We start from the raw sequence: 16,452 nt of genomic DNA, 5'->3' as shown, positions 1-16,452 counted from the left end.
GCAACGAAATTCGTTTTATTTATTTTTACCTACTTGATAAAGTACCATGTTGAAAATGTAGCATTAAAACAGGTTGCTTGAAGTTGAAGTTAAAATATTTATTAAGCGCACGTTTACCAGGCGGTTCCTTGGCGCTGTGGATGCAGACCCCAGTGGTCGATGGGTGGGTGTTTACGACGGAAAAGCTTGCAAGAACAGTAGGGTCTTCAAAGCTTCGCGAAAGTCAAGGTAGGAAGGTGTGGATCTCATAATGTAGGGGAGGGCGTTCCAGAAAGTGGAGGCGAGGACGGAAAACTTCATGCCCCCAGATTTTTTCTTCCTGAAGCGGGGTATGGTCAGGAGGAATTGGGTGGAAGAGCGCAGCTCTCTAATGGGGATATAAATATTGATTGCCGAATTAATAAAGGCTGGAGCAGTTCCAGCACGGGCTTTAAAGGTCGTGCAACCCATTTTAAATAGGGCGCGTTCCCGGATAGGGAGCCAGTGCAAGGATTTAAGTAGGGGAGTGACATGCTGGAATTTCGGGAGACCAAAAATGAGACGAGCCGCCTGGTTTTGAACCATTTGAAGGCGTCGTAAGTCATAGGCGGGGACACCGTTGTACAGAATGTTGCCGTAGTCGAGGCGTGACAAAACCATAGCTAGTAGAATCAGTTTGAGGGCGGAAAAGGAAAAAAACGAGAGATCTTACGAATAGTGCGGCGGACTAAAAAACAAGATGACACCACTGAGCTGATTTGAGAATGGAGAGTGAGGTGATTATTAAGGGTGATCCCTAGTGTCTTAACTGAGGGAGAAGGTGAAGGAGGGGCACCCAGGGAAGAAGGCCAAAATAAAGGGGTCCAGGGACTGGAGCTACCACCGGTAAGAAGCAGTTCAGTTTTGTCTGGGTTTAATTTAAGGTGGTTACAGTTCTTCCAGTCCCTGATGAAAATCATAACCGATTGAAAATTGTGAATAGACTCGGGAGAGGAAGAAAGATTAAAAATAAGCTGGAGGTCATCGGCATAGTTGAAGACCGTGACCTCCATCTGCTGTAAACCAAAAATGAGAGGGAAGATATCAATATTAAAAAGGAGAGGAGAGTGTGGAGGAGCTACGCTAGCAACCAAGATGGCCGCATAAGCTCCCGGCTCCTCCGACCTCCGATCCCAGCCTGAAGATCCTGTCTTTAATCCTGATTTCTCGCCCTGCCTTCGCGTCTATGAACCGGTCTACAAAGATACGGTGTGTGGAAGTTTGTGGCCTAATCCAACTTTGAAGCCTGGGTCTCAATTACTGGCCCAGCCAGGGCTCAGTTGAACAACATCGGCTGTGGTGGAGTGGCAGGGTCCGGTCTGCTGAAGCAAAAAAATTTTTGCCGGATCATTGTGATTGCCGGTCTGTATCCTTGGCGAATATCAATGGAGGGGTGACGGTACACGACTGGAGTGGTGGACGGAGGTCCCTGGCCCATTGGCCCGGAACGGCCCCCACTGGCGCTTGCTGGGCTGGGATCTCTGCTTTGCTGTGGCGACGCCCGGAAACCCACAGTCACAAATGCTTAGCCCCTCTCGGCAGTGCTCCGTTCCACAGTTACCTGTTTCCCACGGGGAGACCATGCTCTCGGGGGACGTGAATTGGCCTGATACCGATCAAGACATGGTGGAACAGACCGAGACCGAACCGTCACTAAGAACTGTACTGGCGGCCTTACGATCGCTTCATGTTTGTCTGGAAGCCCGCTTTCAAGGTGTGATGGACAGACTGTCCGAATTTGTGCAAGTCGGGCCGGACCCTGCTCCACTAAGGGAAGGGGAAAGACTCGTGACACACAAGATGGCCGCATCGATGGAGAAAGCAGATTCCGCACTGTGGGAAGTTTCGAAACCCCTAACAAGAGTTTGGTTTGACAGTAGTGAGCTTGGTGCCACATTTTGTTTGTTCGGCCCTACGATCGTCGATTATTGTGGGAAGAACACTGGATACTCCCTTTCCGGAGCCTTTTAATGGGAACTGCGACAGGCGGGGGGCTGCAGCTCTCCCCCACACATCGATACCACCAAGATGGTTGGTGACACACCATTGTGAGACTATAGTGGGGGACTGTATCTCTGCACCTGATGGCGTTTTCTGCATTTTCATCTCCCTACTAAGTTTTGGTTCGAACTCTGCTATGGCTCTGCGATGTTCTGATTATCCTGCGGAAGTGATGACTCGTCCGGAAGGGGTTCCTATGTCAGTCGGGAAGGGTCAAGGATGATATGGAGTAACCGTCGACGGCACCGAGTCTTGCTGGACATGGCGTTTGCTAGTATACAATTACCGGAAGGCTGGGCGATGTTTTTTAAGTTTCCCCTGTAGCATTACGTATTTTGTACCAATAGATTTTTTTACCATATTTGGGGATTCTTGGTTCTGGCGGGCGGGGGGGGGGGAGTCCGGGGGCATGTATGGAGATGCCCTCCTCCATTTTTCCTACTATTAGGGTTTTATTTTCGTTGGGGCGACAGGCACGCTGCTAGTGGAGTTAGGCTATAGCCATCTGCAGGGGTGCAGGGTGGGGGGTGGGGGGGTTTATTTTGTCTTTATTAATTTCTATGGCCCTTTTTTTTTCTTCTTCTTTCCTTCCTTTTCTTTCCTCTTGGATCAGTGTTGTTGACTAATCATCCTGATTCTTATCGTTCTATGGTATTTAGTGCTTCTGCTTTCTATATCATCTTACTTTCGGTGGGAGGGCCCAGAGATCTGGCGCTTAACGTACAATATACACTGTGTTGCTGTCTGTATTGAGGCATATGCATTAGTGCTAGCGTCCCGGTGATAGCAGTTTTTACGATGTATATCCTGCTTCTCAACCTGTCCTTCATAGTATTTTGTTTGATTATATGGCACCTGATCCGTTCATTAATATTATAAAATGAAACCTCTGTCTCATCCTGTGACTGAATTATGCGTTCCGATACAAGTATCATACTGATTCGCTGCCGGACCTTGGGTCGTCGGCTGATGAGCTGTGCTATGCCATGACGTAGTTGGTCTTTTTGTTGTCTAGCGGCCGGCCCAAGTGGTTGTAGGCCCAAGCTTGTATTTTCATTGAACGTGATAATAAAGGTTTTCCCTCAAAAAAAAGGAGAGGAGAAAGGGAAGAGCCTTGAGGAACGCCGCATTGGACCTTGCGTGGGGGTGCGGAAAAGTCGGCCAGGTGGACGGCCTGTGTGCGGCCGCTCAGAAAGGAGGTAAGCCAGGCCAGGGCGTGTCTCCTGATGCCCTCCGCCTCAACACGGGAAAGAAGGATGGAATGATCACCGTGTCGAAGGCAGGGGACAAATCGAGGAGGACCTGTGCCTGGGGCGCGTTGACATCCAGCCCCTCTCTGAGCTTGTCCATGACAGACAGAACTACCTTTTCCGTGGAATGAGATGGGCGAAAGCCCGCCTGGCAGGGGGCTAAGCAGCCGCTATCCTCCATAAAAGCACTCAGGACTTTAGTGACGTGGCTTTCAAGGACTTTACCCAAGTATGGGAGAAGGGAGATGGGGCGATATTAGGGAGGGAAGTAGGGTCAGCGCCAGGCTTCTTAAGGATGGGGATAATGATTGCTGATTTGTGGAGTGCAGGGACCGTGCTCTGGGTCAGGGAGTCGTTGAGGAAGGTGAGAGGGGGCAGGGGACAGGCCATAAATATCTCTCTTAAGATGTAAGCCGGGCAGATGTCAGAGGGAGATCCTGATTTGACTCTAGTGAGCAGGGCAAAAAAAGATTCTCTGGTCAGAGGAGGAATGTGATGCAGGTGGAACTGATTAGGAGGGGTTTAAGGGTCAATAAAGGATGGGGAAGGAGGTGGAATGTTAGATTTAATGACAGCTATTTTCTCAATGAAATACTCATTGAGGGAATCCCAGAGGATTTGGGAAGGGGAGGGTTTGAGGGTGGTTCTGTCTGAGGAAGCCAACTCGTGGACAGTAGCAAAGATTTCCCTGGGTTGATTTTCGGCCGAGAGGATTTTTGAGGAGAAATAGTTGGTCTTGGCCAGGAAGATGGCTTTTTGTATTAATTAGATACAGAAGAGTAGTGCAATTTAAACACGGGGCAGTAGGCGCGTCTCTAGGCGCGCTCTGCCAGTCGCACAATAAGCTTCTTGTCCTTAAGCTCAGCATTGAACCATCTGTTGGCGTCATGTGCACGCCTGGTTCTAACGCGTCTGAGCGGGGCCACTTGATCACACGCTGTAGACAGCCATCCCTGCTTGGGATGAAGAGGACAAATCCGTAAGGATGGGGCAGGAGGCTGAGAGGGAGGAGCACAGAGAGGGTACATCTACCCGATTCCAGTTCCGGGCCCAGGTATTTCTAGGAAGAGGGGGTCTTTTGGCAAGACTTTGGTCTAAGGAGAAAGAGACCAAAAAATGGTCGGACCAGGAGCAGGGGGGGATACAGCTATATTGAGTGACCAAAGCTGGTCCAAAGTGTGGCCTCGGACATGAGTCGGAGTATGGATGTGGGAATAGAAATTTAGACTAATGAGGAGTTCTGTGAATTCTTTTGACATCGCGTCCTCTGCCGGGTCGGAGGGCCAAAAGTTAAAATCCCCCAGCAGTAGGACCGACGAGTTGTTGACTGCTAGCGTTGCTAATAAATCCTGAATAGCAGAGATGAAGTGAGGTGTCTGCTGGGGAGGGCGGTAGGCGAGTACACACGTGATGGGGGTAAGGAAGGAAGGCGAGCGAGCGACTAAACAGTCAACTGCCATAATGGGCGCGGAAGATAGCAATTGAAAATGAAGCCCAGAACGACCAATCAGGGCAACCCCGCCTCCGGCCTTTCCCACTGGCTGGTCGGCGCGTAGGACATAGTCTGAGGGAGGGAGGGCCGCTAACACGTTGGGCAGGGAGTTTGGGCAAAACCAGGTTTCTGTTAGAAACAGAAGATCTGGTTTTATGGTATCTAAAAGAATAAATAGTTCGAGATGGTGCTTGACAGCCGATCTAGTGTTGAGGAGGAAGGCAGAAATGGGCGGTGCAGGACAGGGCAGGGCGGAGGGGCAAACTACAATGCTAGGAGGAGTTAGAGTGGGTGGCATGTAGGGAGGCAGGGAAGGGGAGGGGTTGGCTTGGCTGAGGCCGAGATTGTTAATGTGCTCGATGGTGGGGGCACTTAACGGCCAAGGGCCTTGAACTAAGCAAAGTAGCTCTCGGGAGTAAGTTAGAAAACGGGCATAGTGAGGGGCCCCTAGCCCCGGCCGGCCGCGGACGTGCGCATGGGGCATCCCTTAAATGGGATTAGGTGCGCGAAAACTGCAGCGCTAACCTAACCTCTTCTGCCCTTCCCAAGATGGCGCCAGCAACCCCGTCAGCCCTCCCGTTTCAAGCGGCACTCAGCCGTGCGGAACGGGGCTAGGGGAGCTGGGAGATGACAAGGGAAAGTACGCAGTAGAGGTCAGCAAAAGAATAACAATTTTAAAAGTCGAGTTGTTTTAAAAACAGAAATCCACCATGGTGCATGGTACTCACCTGCATGGCAAAGGTGATGTATGGAAAATTATGAGTTTTAAGGTGACATTCCATACTACTGTAATACTACCAAATGTAATATAAAATGTGGTTTGGGATTAGGTCCCTTAGTATTTTATTATTAATGTATGGCTCTTCATAATTGGTCTTTATTATTGCGGTATTACTTGCTGTAAAATCAAAAATACTTTAATATTTTTGTCACCTTTTTTAGTTATTTCTGCAAAACACTGGCTTATTAGACAGTGTTTTCAATCATTTCAATGGTTGTAATTTGCACTTTATTGAAGTTGAATCTTTTGGAAAAAAATGGTGATGAGTTATTTAAAGTTGTGTTTACTGGAACCTCGGGTCTGTGATGCAAAACAACTGTTTATTAACTTGATGGAAAGTGTTGGATATTGGAGTGGATACATTTACGGTTCCTACTCCGGCATAAATAACAGTGGAGAAATATTGTACTTCGAAGGGTCAACCTTTACTATTCCTGCTCTAATCTAAGTTGATAATCAAAGTGTTGGATTTTGGAAGAGTTATATCTATTATTCCCTCTCCAATGTGAGCAACCATAGAGAAAGGTTTGGACTTTGGAGGGGTAAAATGTTCTATTTGCACTCCAGCTTAAGCAAAATCTAGGAAAGTGTGTACTTGAGAGAGGATAGATTCACTATTCCCTCTCCAATGTAAGCAAATGTAAGGAAATTGTTAGACTTGGAAGGGTGCTTGATTTACTATTCCTGCACCTAATGTTGTTTTTTAAAACTTTAATTATAGAACAAAATAGTACCAAATCTTCCCAGGTATGGATTGTTTAGCAATGGTTGTTCAAAAGCCCAAAAGTTTCTTATAAAAGTCCTTCATAGGACCGCGCGTTGTTCTGTGGAAGTGAGGAGGTGCAGACTAGAATATAGATTAGCACTGAAGGCCTGGAAGAAGAAGCTCCTAGTGTGGGAATCCCTGATCGAAGCAGCCCACTCCGAGAATACTTCTGACTTTTGGAGTGTAATCAAGCTCCCTGTTAGAGGACAATAATGCTCACAGCCTATAGCCATTAACGAGTCTGAGTGTATTTCCCACTTTTCTAAGAACTATTCCATCTCCTGTATTTTTTACCTTGGCTTGGATCCTGTTACAGTTGAAGGTTTTTGTAACCATTCGTTTACTCTGGGTGAGATAACTGTGGTAGTGTTGGGCAGCAAGGGTGGTAAAGCCCCCGGCCCAGATTGTATACCTATTGGTCTTCTTCAGGCCAATGTATCCCTTTGTGGTCCAACTCCAGTCAGGGTGTTAGCGGCCTACTGCTACTCCGGTATACTAAACTCCTGGTCAGAGTCTGGTATTTTCCCCATCTTCAAAAAAGGGGACCATTCAAACCCTTCATGCTACCACGCTATATCATTAATTGATTCACAATTGAAGGTTACTGGGAAAATTGCATTGAATTGTCTTGAAGCATGGGCAGAAGATACTAACATCCTCTCTGACCTACAGTACGGTATTCACAGGGGTCTTGGAACTATCGAACAGGGGGTTAACCCTAATGTGATTATAGGTAAATATATTCATTTAAAAAAGGGCAGTTGTTTTCAGCTTTTATTGACCTTTTGAGCACGTTCAACTGTGTACCACACAGTAAATTATGGGTTATTTTAATTGAGCAAAGTATAGACTCATAGATAATTACTCTTATCAGACAAGTGTACTCTATGGGAAAGGCCAGGGTGTGCTTTGGCTCCAGGAGTAAATGCACAGATGCCTTTAGTCTGGAATGAGGGATTCAACTGGTTGTGTCCTTGCACCATTTCTTTGCATCCTGTATATCAATAGTTTGAGCTCAGTTTTAATTTAATACTGCAAAGATTTTCCTCAAATCTTCCATAGAACCATCCCATGTCTGCTTTATCCTGAGGATGCCATCCTTATGTCACACACCGCTCCGGGTCTGCAGAGGTTACTTGGTTCCTTTATAGAGTAGATGTCTGATTTGGGCTCAATTGTCACCAAAAGCAAGACTTTTGTCACAAAATGAGGAAATAAAGTCAGGAAGTGTCCGAATTTTATAGCCAGTGATGTCAAGCTAAGCAGTATCCGCACATATTCTTAATTGTGCATTTTATTTAATGAACAGGGCACCTGGTCTCAAGCTTTTCTATAATAGAAAATTGCATTTTATTAAATGTGGCACCACACTTTTAAAATGTTTTACTAAACTAGGCAATAAACCCATAAGGGAGATTTTAACTATATACAATGCCAAATTTGGCGCTGTGATTCTTTATGGGCAAGCATCTGGGGTTATTCGAATGTTAACCATCTTCAGCTGATTGAGAATGCTTTTAAAAAGAATCCTTTCACTGTTCCTCAAAGCTGTTCTACATATGTCTGTCACTCTGAATTGGGGTAAACACACACCTCGTCCGGGGGTAGAGAGTTAAAGAGCAAATTGAGGACCACTGCTTGTATTCAGACGAGAACCCTCACTCACCCTAGGGTGACATGCTTCATCATAGGGTCCCATCCTCACACTGAGGCCGCAAGGTACCCAGTGTGGGCTATGACTCTCCCGTGGGAGAGGAGCAGGGGTGTTCTACAGCACCTAAAGTCCTACTTCCTATGTGGGCGGAGATAGGGGCAGAGTGCAAAGAAAAAGTGAATAAAACTATGTCCTGGTTGGTGAAACACTTGATTCTGGTGCCCCCAGTGAATAGGATCTGTGTGAGTTAATACTCTGAATTGGGGGCCATGTTTTCATGTCATTTAGGTTAATCCTGTCATGTAAATACCAATTACATACATTTTGTCCCATCCACATGACATAGCGGCCCTACACAGGTGACCTTTTACTAGTAGTTTACTTCTGTCTCTCCAACATCAGGCTCCTAGTACCCTATCTTAATCCCTGTACCTGACATAGATAAACATGACCCCAGACATGGCAGATTTATTCTGTATAAGGGTCACCACTTTTTTCATTCATGGCCAACAGCCAGCTGTGCATGCTCATGTTTGTTTAGAAAAAGATTACCAGAGGATTAGTAAATGTTTTCAAAACATATCTATTCCAGAAGAAATCCTGGAGTGACCACTTTAGTATAAAAACCCTCACTCCCCCTTACAGGGAGAGAGGAGAAATCCTTCCAGGCTGGAACAAGACTCTGCAGGATGATCCTTCAACAGGCAGAGACCTGACATCCCTTGTGGGGTAACATACTCAACACAGAGACGGGGTCCTTCATTCAGAATCATCAGGTGAGGGGTTAGCACTCCCCGGGGGATTCTTGGCTCCATTAGGATCTATCCTGACATTTACATACACATGCTTCACCTTCATATCTAGCCTAGGTACATTTAGGTAGGGTACCCATTGTAGGAGTATCCCAATGCTATTATTTTATATAATCTGCTTTTATTCATCTTATTAGCACTATGGTAGACATGTATCTGCTATTTACGATATTGGTGCTACCGATCACATTTGTCTACTCCTGTCTATTGATTGTCCAGCTAATATGTTTAACACACTAAACTGACGTTTGACCAATGAATAATTATTGAAACCGTATCAATCGTCATTCTATGTGTATCCCGAGAAAAGTAAGCACGAGTGACTGAGCAACAGATACTGTTTTGCAATCCACGATACCTGAGGAATCAGGGTTGTCATGGCCAGTGGTTGCCTAAAACTACACACACCACTGCAGAACACAGGGGGGTGGTAGTGGCACCGAAAATCGAGCTGGTCTAACGGCTGACCCATCCTGTGGGGGTGTCCAGAGTCTATCTGCACACTGAGCCCTCAGTTTTGGTCATCCAAAACACGCAGGGGGGGGGGGGTTAGGATCTACACGACAATGTTTTATCTCACCTCATTAAAGTTCACCTAGTCTTACTATGACATAAGTTTTGGACTTCTCAATTCACAGTTTTAAATTGTTCATTTATTTGCGACTGTAACAATCTGTCTGGCTACCACCTTATATGTTAATCAGTTCCGACTATTTTGGAGCATCCAGAATACTTCACCACCCTGGAAGCATTACTTATTGTCTGTTGGTATGATTTAAAGAAAGACTTCTTATCTTTACTTAATAATCCCAGACTGTCACAGGATATCATTAAATCTAGCCTTATTAAAAACAGATGCTTCTCTCTACCAAAGGTTTGAATCCTTATCTTAGTTTTGTTGAGAATTGCCAGCACAGGTTTCTGTTAACTTGTTTTCAGATTGGACATATTCTATCAGCTTGTTACCTTCCCAGCCATTAACGACTGCCCAGATGTTTAGATGAATTGCCCATGTGACAATCAGCCTGATTCATGTAGGCAATAGCGCTCGCAAAAGGGCCAGATTCTGAGAATCTGGCCCTTTGCGAGTGCGATTTTTGCATTTGGTATTCACAATCCCAAATGCAAAAATCGCTATTTAAGAATTCGCATATTTGCGAGGAATGGCATTTAAGGAATCTCTAATAGAGATTCCTCAAATGCTATTCATGACACATCAGGAAATTGCGATTTTGCACTTTTGGGGCCGCTATTTACCGAGAGGTCAGACCTGTCGGTAAATAGCAAAAACTCAGAAAAATGCTTTTAAAAGCATTTTTCTAAGTTGCATGTTGCACACACACATGTCCTTTGGACATGTGTGTGCGCAACACCTGTTCAAATGTGCATTTTAGGGGTGCTACAGGGTGTCCTTTGGACACCCCTGGCACCCTTAAAATCGCTATCTTATTTGCGAGTATCAAATTGCTACTCGCAAATAAGGGATACTCCCCATTCATTCCTATGGGCCTCTTGGCCCATAGGAATGAATGGGGAGTATTTGCGAGTAGCAAATTGCTACTCGCAAATAAAGAACATGTAGGAATCGCTATTTTATTAGCAATTCCTACATGAATGCCGTTTTGCGTGTCCTCAATAGCGAGTCGCTATGATTCGCTATTAGGGACACGCAAAACGGCATGTACATGAATCAGGCTGAATGTCTCCCGGCAAGGTACTTTGCATGTTACCATTTTTGTCCCTTTTAAGATATACTCCGTATACATTTTAACTAGCCAGTCCATTGTCAACTGAATTTTAAACAGTGCCGTCCTGCTCTTTTGTATCTACAACTGTCCTGTGCTGCTAGTTATTATAGATATCTAGCTTTTTATGGTCAGTGATACGCATAATAAAAATGGGTTGTTTAGGATTGAAGTTTCACTTTTTTGTCTCTTCATTTATTCATTGATTTTAATTGTTTTATGTATTTGGTATTTTGCATTGTATATCTGCATTGCACTTTATACTTGCACTGCATTCTTTTATGGGTTTTTTCACAAATTAATCTTATTTTGATTTGAATTGATTTATAGAACAAAAAAAAGTAAACAAATTTAAAATAAAAAAGTATGCATTAAATGTACAACTAATAAATCAGAAACAAAATAAAATCATACAAAATATAAATATTTAAAATAAACATTATTTTCTCCCAACTAACCAAAAAAGCAAACATTAACAAACAATTGAAGTTAATAAAAATAATAAAAAATGAGGTATTAATAATATTAATTCTTACTACATAATTAAAAATGAAAACAATAAATTAATATAAAATTAGTTTCAAGATGTAATAATTCAATTAAATGAACAATAAATTTACAATTATTTAAAAAACATCAAATAATTAAAACAATTATTAGCTAATGTATTTTACATGATGATCATTTATTTTAAATTTCTTTATTGCCATTTAAGGCAAAACCATTGCTGTAAAATGAGCAAGAAAGGGAGGAGGGGGAGCGCAGCTTAATGTCGTCACAAGTAACCCTGACCAAAGCACTACGCTACGCTTGCGTAGTTTACGAAGTTTGCGCAACTTCGCACTAAGAGAACTGCACGTAGCACAGTGCAAACATACGTAGCATAGCATAACGTAGTGCAGCAGTCATTTTTTGCTTGCTTGCGGTCCTCAACGTCAAGTTGGCGACCGCGAGCAAGCAAAATGACATCCTCGGGAGACTTTTTCCTTGTTCGCGATCAGCAACATCAAGTTGCCGATCGTGAGCATGGAAAAAAAACCTCCCGGCAAGATTCTCAATGCGGGGAGGTCAGGTTTCTCATTGCGAGTGGTCGTGCATGCTCGTGACCGCTCGCGATGAGAAACTACCAGTCCGCGATGAGAAAACTGCAGCTCGAGTAAAAATCTACTTGAGCGGCAGAAAAGTACAGCTCGCACTGTGCAAGATGCCGTTTTCAAAGATTGCACAATGCCGGATGCTTGTCCACACTGTGCAATCATTGAAAACGACATCTTGCACAGTTCGAACATGCTACTACGCAGTTCGCGTAGTGCTACGCGTAGCTCGCATAGTGCAAAGTGCACTTTGCGTAGCTACGCATAGCGCTACTTCACGTACTACGCCCACCCCTAGTCACAAGTCCGGTAATAGATACTCGGGGGCCTGACCTCAAAAATTTGCATACCTGACAACTAAAGCAGCTCCATATTTAATGTTAGTTGTAACCTGGCCAGTATTATATTAAACTGGCAACAGCAGAATTATCCAGCCACCTATTCACTTGTGTCAGAGTGTGGATATGCAGTACCAGTTGCAATCTCAGAGGCACCACTGTGTAGAACCCGAATGGAGCGGGGGTATCCCCAGGTCACATGCACAACCTGTACCTGAATAGGCACCATGGCTTGCAGAAGGAGTAGAGTTGGGGAACTAGTTTGCTCATTGAAGCAGTGGTAAGGATGTACTCCAATATGTGTAGCATGGGGGAGGGGCAGGAAAGGTGTAATGCCTTGTGCTGCATGCAGTTGTTGATGGGCGAGGATTTCAAGCATCGCAGGGTTTGCTGGTCCAACATCCACGGGTAGAAAGTGGTCTCCTGGGTATACATTGGGAAAGGTAACTAGGTTGCTGGCACGGGCCCCTTTGACCTGTAGGGTTGGCAAGAGAGTATTGCCCCCAATAGTCATGGATGGTGCATAGAGACAGGGGGTGGTCTGGTTTGCTGGCTTATACCATCCACTGCCCTGCCCACGCACTCCACTGTGTCTATTACCTCTTGTGATGGTTTATAGGGCATGAAAAGCACTGTGTTCAGAGGTAGGGGCACCACATGACCTCCCTCAATTGCAGTATGTGGCCAGATTCTCCGACGGTTCACAAATATACACTGTCAAATCATCTGCATACATCGACAGGAGACCCCTGGCCATGAACCTGAGACCACTGTTGGCATGGTGTTGCCATAGCTGGGCCTCGAGTGGCTCCATCGCCACGGTGAATAAGAGTGGGGTTAAATGGATCCTCTGGCGTGTCCTGTGGGTGATCAGGAGACCAAACACAGGGCGGTAGGGAGACTTTATAGTAGCTGAATTTGTAGAAGAAAGTGGGAACTAAGGCCGATACGTGCAGAGTGTGAAGAGAGTGTTGCTGTATTCCAGCTAGCTAGAGATGAGGGTGATGGTGCGTCTTGAGCTTTGGGGTAGCCATTTGATTATCTTATGAAGCATGCAGAGGATGAAGAAGCACGAGGAAGTGATGGAGTTTACCTGAGTCATCATATTTAGTGCATTGTCTAAAAGGATGCCTATGTTCCTAGTATGGTGAGTGGGGCTGGTAGTAGGTCTGAGCTCTGAGAGACACCAGGATGTGTCCCATGAGGAACTATTGTTTCCCAAAAATCAGTACCTCTGCCTTGTCCGAGTTGAGCTTCAGGCAGTTGTCCTTCATCTAGTTGGGGACATCTGTCATGCAGTTGTGGAAGTTGGTCTTGGTGGTTTCTTCGTAGAGGGAGAGGATGCGTTCTGTTTTCTCTGTATAGGATATGATGTTGGCTCGGTTGGGTTTGGCGATGCTGGCCAGAGGTGTCATACAAGTGTTGAAGAGGGTGGGGCTAAGCGAGGATCCTTGGGGTACTCCACAGATGATTGCCTTGGGTTCCTATGTGAAGGGGGAAGGCAGATTTTTTGTGTTCTCCTAGTGAGGAAGAAGGCAATCCATCTGAGAGTGGTTTCTTGGATGCCTATGTTATGGAGCCATGGGATGAATGTGTGGTGAGAGATTGTATCAAAGGCTTCAAATCATGCATTAATTTAACAAAATGTGACTAAAATGAGATGATGGTATCTCACAAATTCCTGTAATTCTTTGTAATGCTATTAACAATTACAATGTTTAATATTTTTAAATGAGGTATAAACTTCCACCAGTCTCCTTTTCCTCTTTTTAAATATGTTTACAAATAATATTATTTTATATGGGGGCCAACCTCGACATCCCCTTTTAATTATATTTACAGGTGAAATGTATATTATTTTTCAATGGGGGTAAACCTCCAGCACTTCTTTAATTTAAATAAAAAATATATATTAACAATTGCAAATATATTTACAAATACCCATTCACACAAATAACCATTTAACACAAATATACATTTAACTAAGCAATTAATAAAAAAAAGCATTTACTTGTGTTAAACTGGCTTACATTATCTTGTCCTACATTGTATTTTCCTATGCTGGCCTGTGTTGTCCTGCACTGCATTGTTCTGATTTGTAAATTAATTTCTGTGGTAAAGCCTATATTTTTAAATTTCCATTGTGATATGGAATTTATTGTAATGGATCTGCACACATCAGGCAGCACAGAACACTCCACTCACAACCTTCATTCTCAACATACCTACAATGGGCAGTGGCAGCCTCCAACATAAGTGATTGCTCAGTTTATGAGGGTAAAAGGTAAGTCGCAAATCAGGAGCATGGGAAACGTGGTGCTGACGCTTCCTACTAAGGTCAGAGGATCTGATTCATACAAACACATTACATATTTACTCCTGTAGTTTTGCTCCTAGAGTTAGAATAAATTTGTGATTGTTCTGGAAATTGCAAAACATTTGCAGAGTACTGCTAGGATGCAGGACAGTTGCAGCTTTGAAGGAGTACACACATATATATGCATTCAGACATGCATGTTGGCAAAGGGTTCACATTTACCTAAATGTAAGTGCATACGGAAACTTGCATCTGCACTTGAATCTTGTTTTGTCATATTTTCCATGCCTGGCAGTTTGAGGATTTTCTCCCTTCTAGCCCATCCTATATACATATTCACTCATGCTGTTCAAAAGAATAAATTTAGGAGTGTTACCCAGATGAGAAATTGTCTTCAAAGGATTATGAATGCCCACAAAATTCATAGCTTGTGGGTGCTGCTAAACAGAAATACCCAATCCCTGTCAATGTGAGGATATTTAACATGATGTAAAGAGGCACTATAATTGTGTTATATCATGTATGAGAACATTTTGCACCTGTAAGTTCACCTTTTTAGAATTTCAGGACTGCCAACTCAAAAACATTTATCTCCGAGTGATAAAAGATGCAGGAATTCAGAGGAGGAGGGAACTGGATGACCCATCAGGTGTACAATCATCTTGGAAATTAAAAGATTGATTTTCCTGCACAGGTTATACCCCAATTCAAAGTGTCAATGGCCTCCATAGCCTAAAGGGAAGCACAACTGCACTCTAAGGCAGTTCTCTCCCTTTGTGTATAATAAAGTGTTACTGTAGACAAAACAGTACATCACACCGACTTTCTCTATTAGTATACACTAACATTATAAGGCCTATCACAGGTTAATATCTAATCCTGCAGATTCCCCAAAATGCCAGTCTACCTTTGCTCAGTTATCGGGCTGTGCTTGACAGTAGTTTCCCATGTGCAGCCAGCACACATGTGCACCCGAGTTCAGGTGTAACCAGCCAAGTGCCCCTTACCCTTACTTTGTTGCAGCGCCTCGTCTTGAAAGGTGGACACCGGCAATAAGCACATGCAGTCGGTTTGCCATGTGATTACTGTGGGTAAGACACAGGTAATGAAACTCACCAAGAGTAAAAAGTCCAAAACCGGGTGATCTAAAAAGCAAACAAATCCAGGTGTACTAAATTGGCGGAACTTAAATACAACATGCACAGCTGCCAGCTGAAAGTAAGGAAGGGACAGACATCATTTATGCATACTCTTACGTCCTCAGTGGTAACAAGTGGCAGTGGGTTCTGAGCAGACACAACATTCACCGGTTGTCTGCTACCACATAGAACTTCCACTGGCCCTCCTAAAGTAAGACCACTCACATAACCATGTAGTTTCCGATCTCTATAGTGAACCAAGACTGCACTATGAACCCTTCTGGTTCTAGATCAGATGCATCCAGGACACTAACCACCTATATGGACTGAGCAGAACTAGGCCCACCCTTGCCGTCTGTTACGCAACACTGCATCAACCACACCTTTCCTGGCAAGTGTTCAGTGCCTCAGCAACAGGCAGGTCTAAAACTTGTCCTCCGAGTCACCGGTTGTCTTCCTCTGAAGCATACACAACCCAGTACCCTCAATCAACAGAGTCACACAAACCCTTTAATTAACTAATGACTACTAACACTGGGTCTAAGCTGCCACCACATACTCTCTTGATGACTGTGTCCCCTAAGGGGACCACAGCTCAATCACGGAGTGCTGCCAGATAATAGTCAACAACAGCTAGTTCCAACCACAGGAAACCCTAACCAGTGGACTCCTTTCAGCCCCACTGGGTCAACAGAATTGCTGCAGGACACTGAGTCAGACTTGATTGACTTGGCCCTACTGAAGTCACTTCCCCAGCCACAACCACGAAAACCAACCAGGGACAATAAAGATCCCCCAGTGAAAGGCTCAGCAGGCCATCTTGAGGCACACACTGACTCTTTTCACCATAATCTGCAGAGGGCTTGCCTGGTGAACCAGAACTTTGAGGGACCCAGGGCATCCACCCTAAGGCTGGTACACAATTAATGCACAAGGCAGGGTGCTGCATAAAGGCAGCACCTCCTGCACACCCTCCCACACTGGGGGCTGTTCCCACCAGCCAAACCAATGCTTGGTGAGCCAGGACTTTGAGGGGCATCAGGGC

Source organism: Lissotriton helveticus, chromosome 3_1 (assembly GCF_964261635.1).
Source record: "Lissotriton helveticus chromosome 3_1, aLisHel1.1, whole genome shotgun sequence".
In the NCBI taxonomy this organism is placed as follows: Eukaryota; Metazoa; Chordata; class Amphibia; order Caudata; family Salamandridae; genus Lissotriton; species Lissotriton helveticus.
This window is presented reverse-complemented; position numbering follows the sequence as displayed.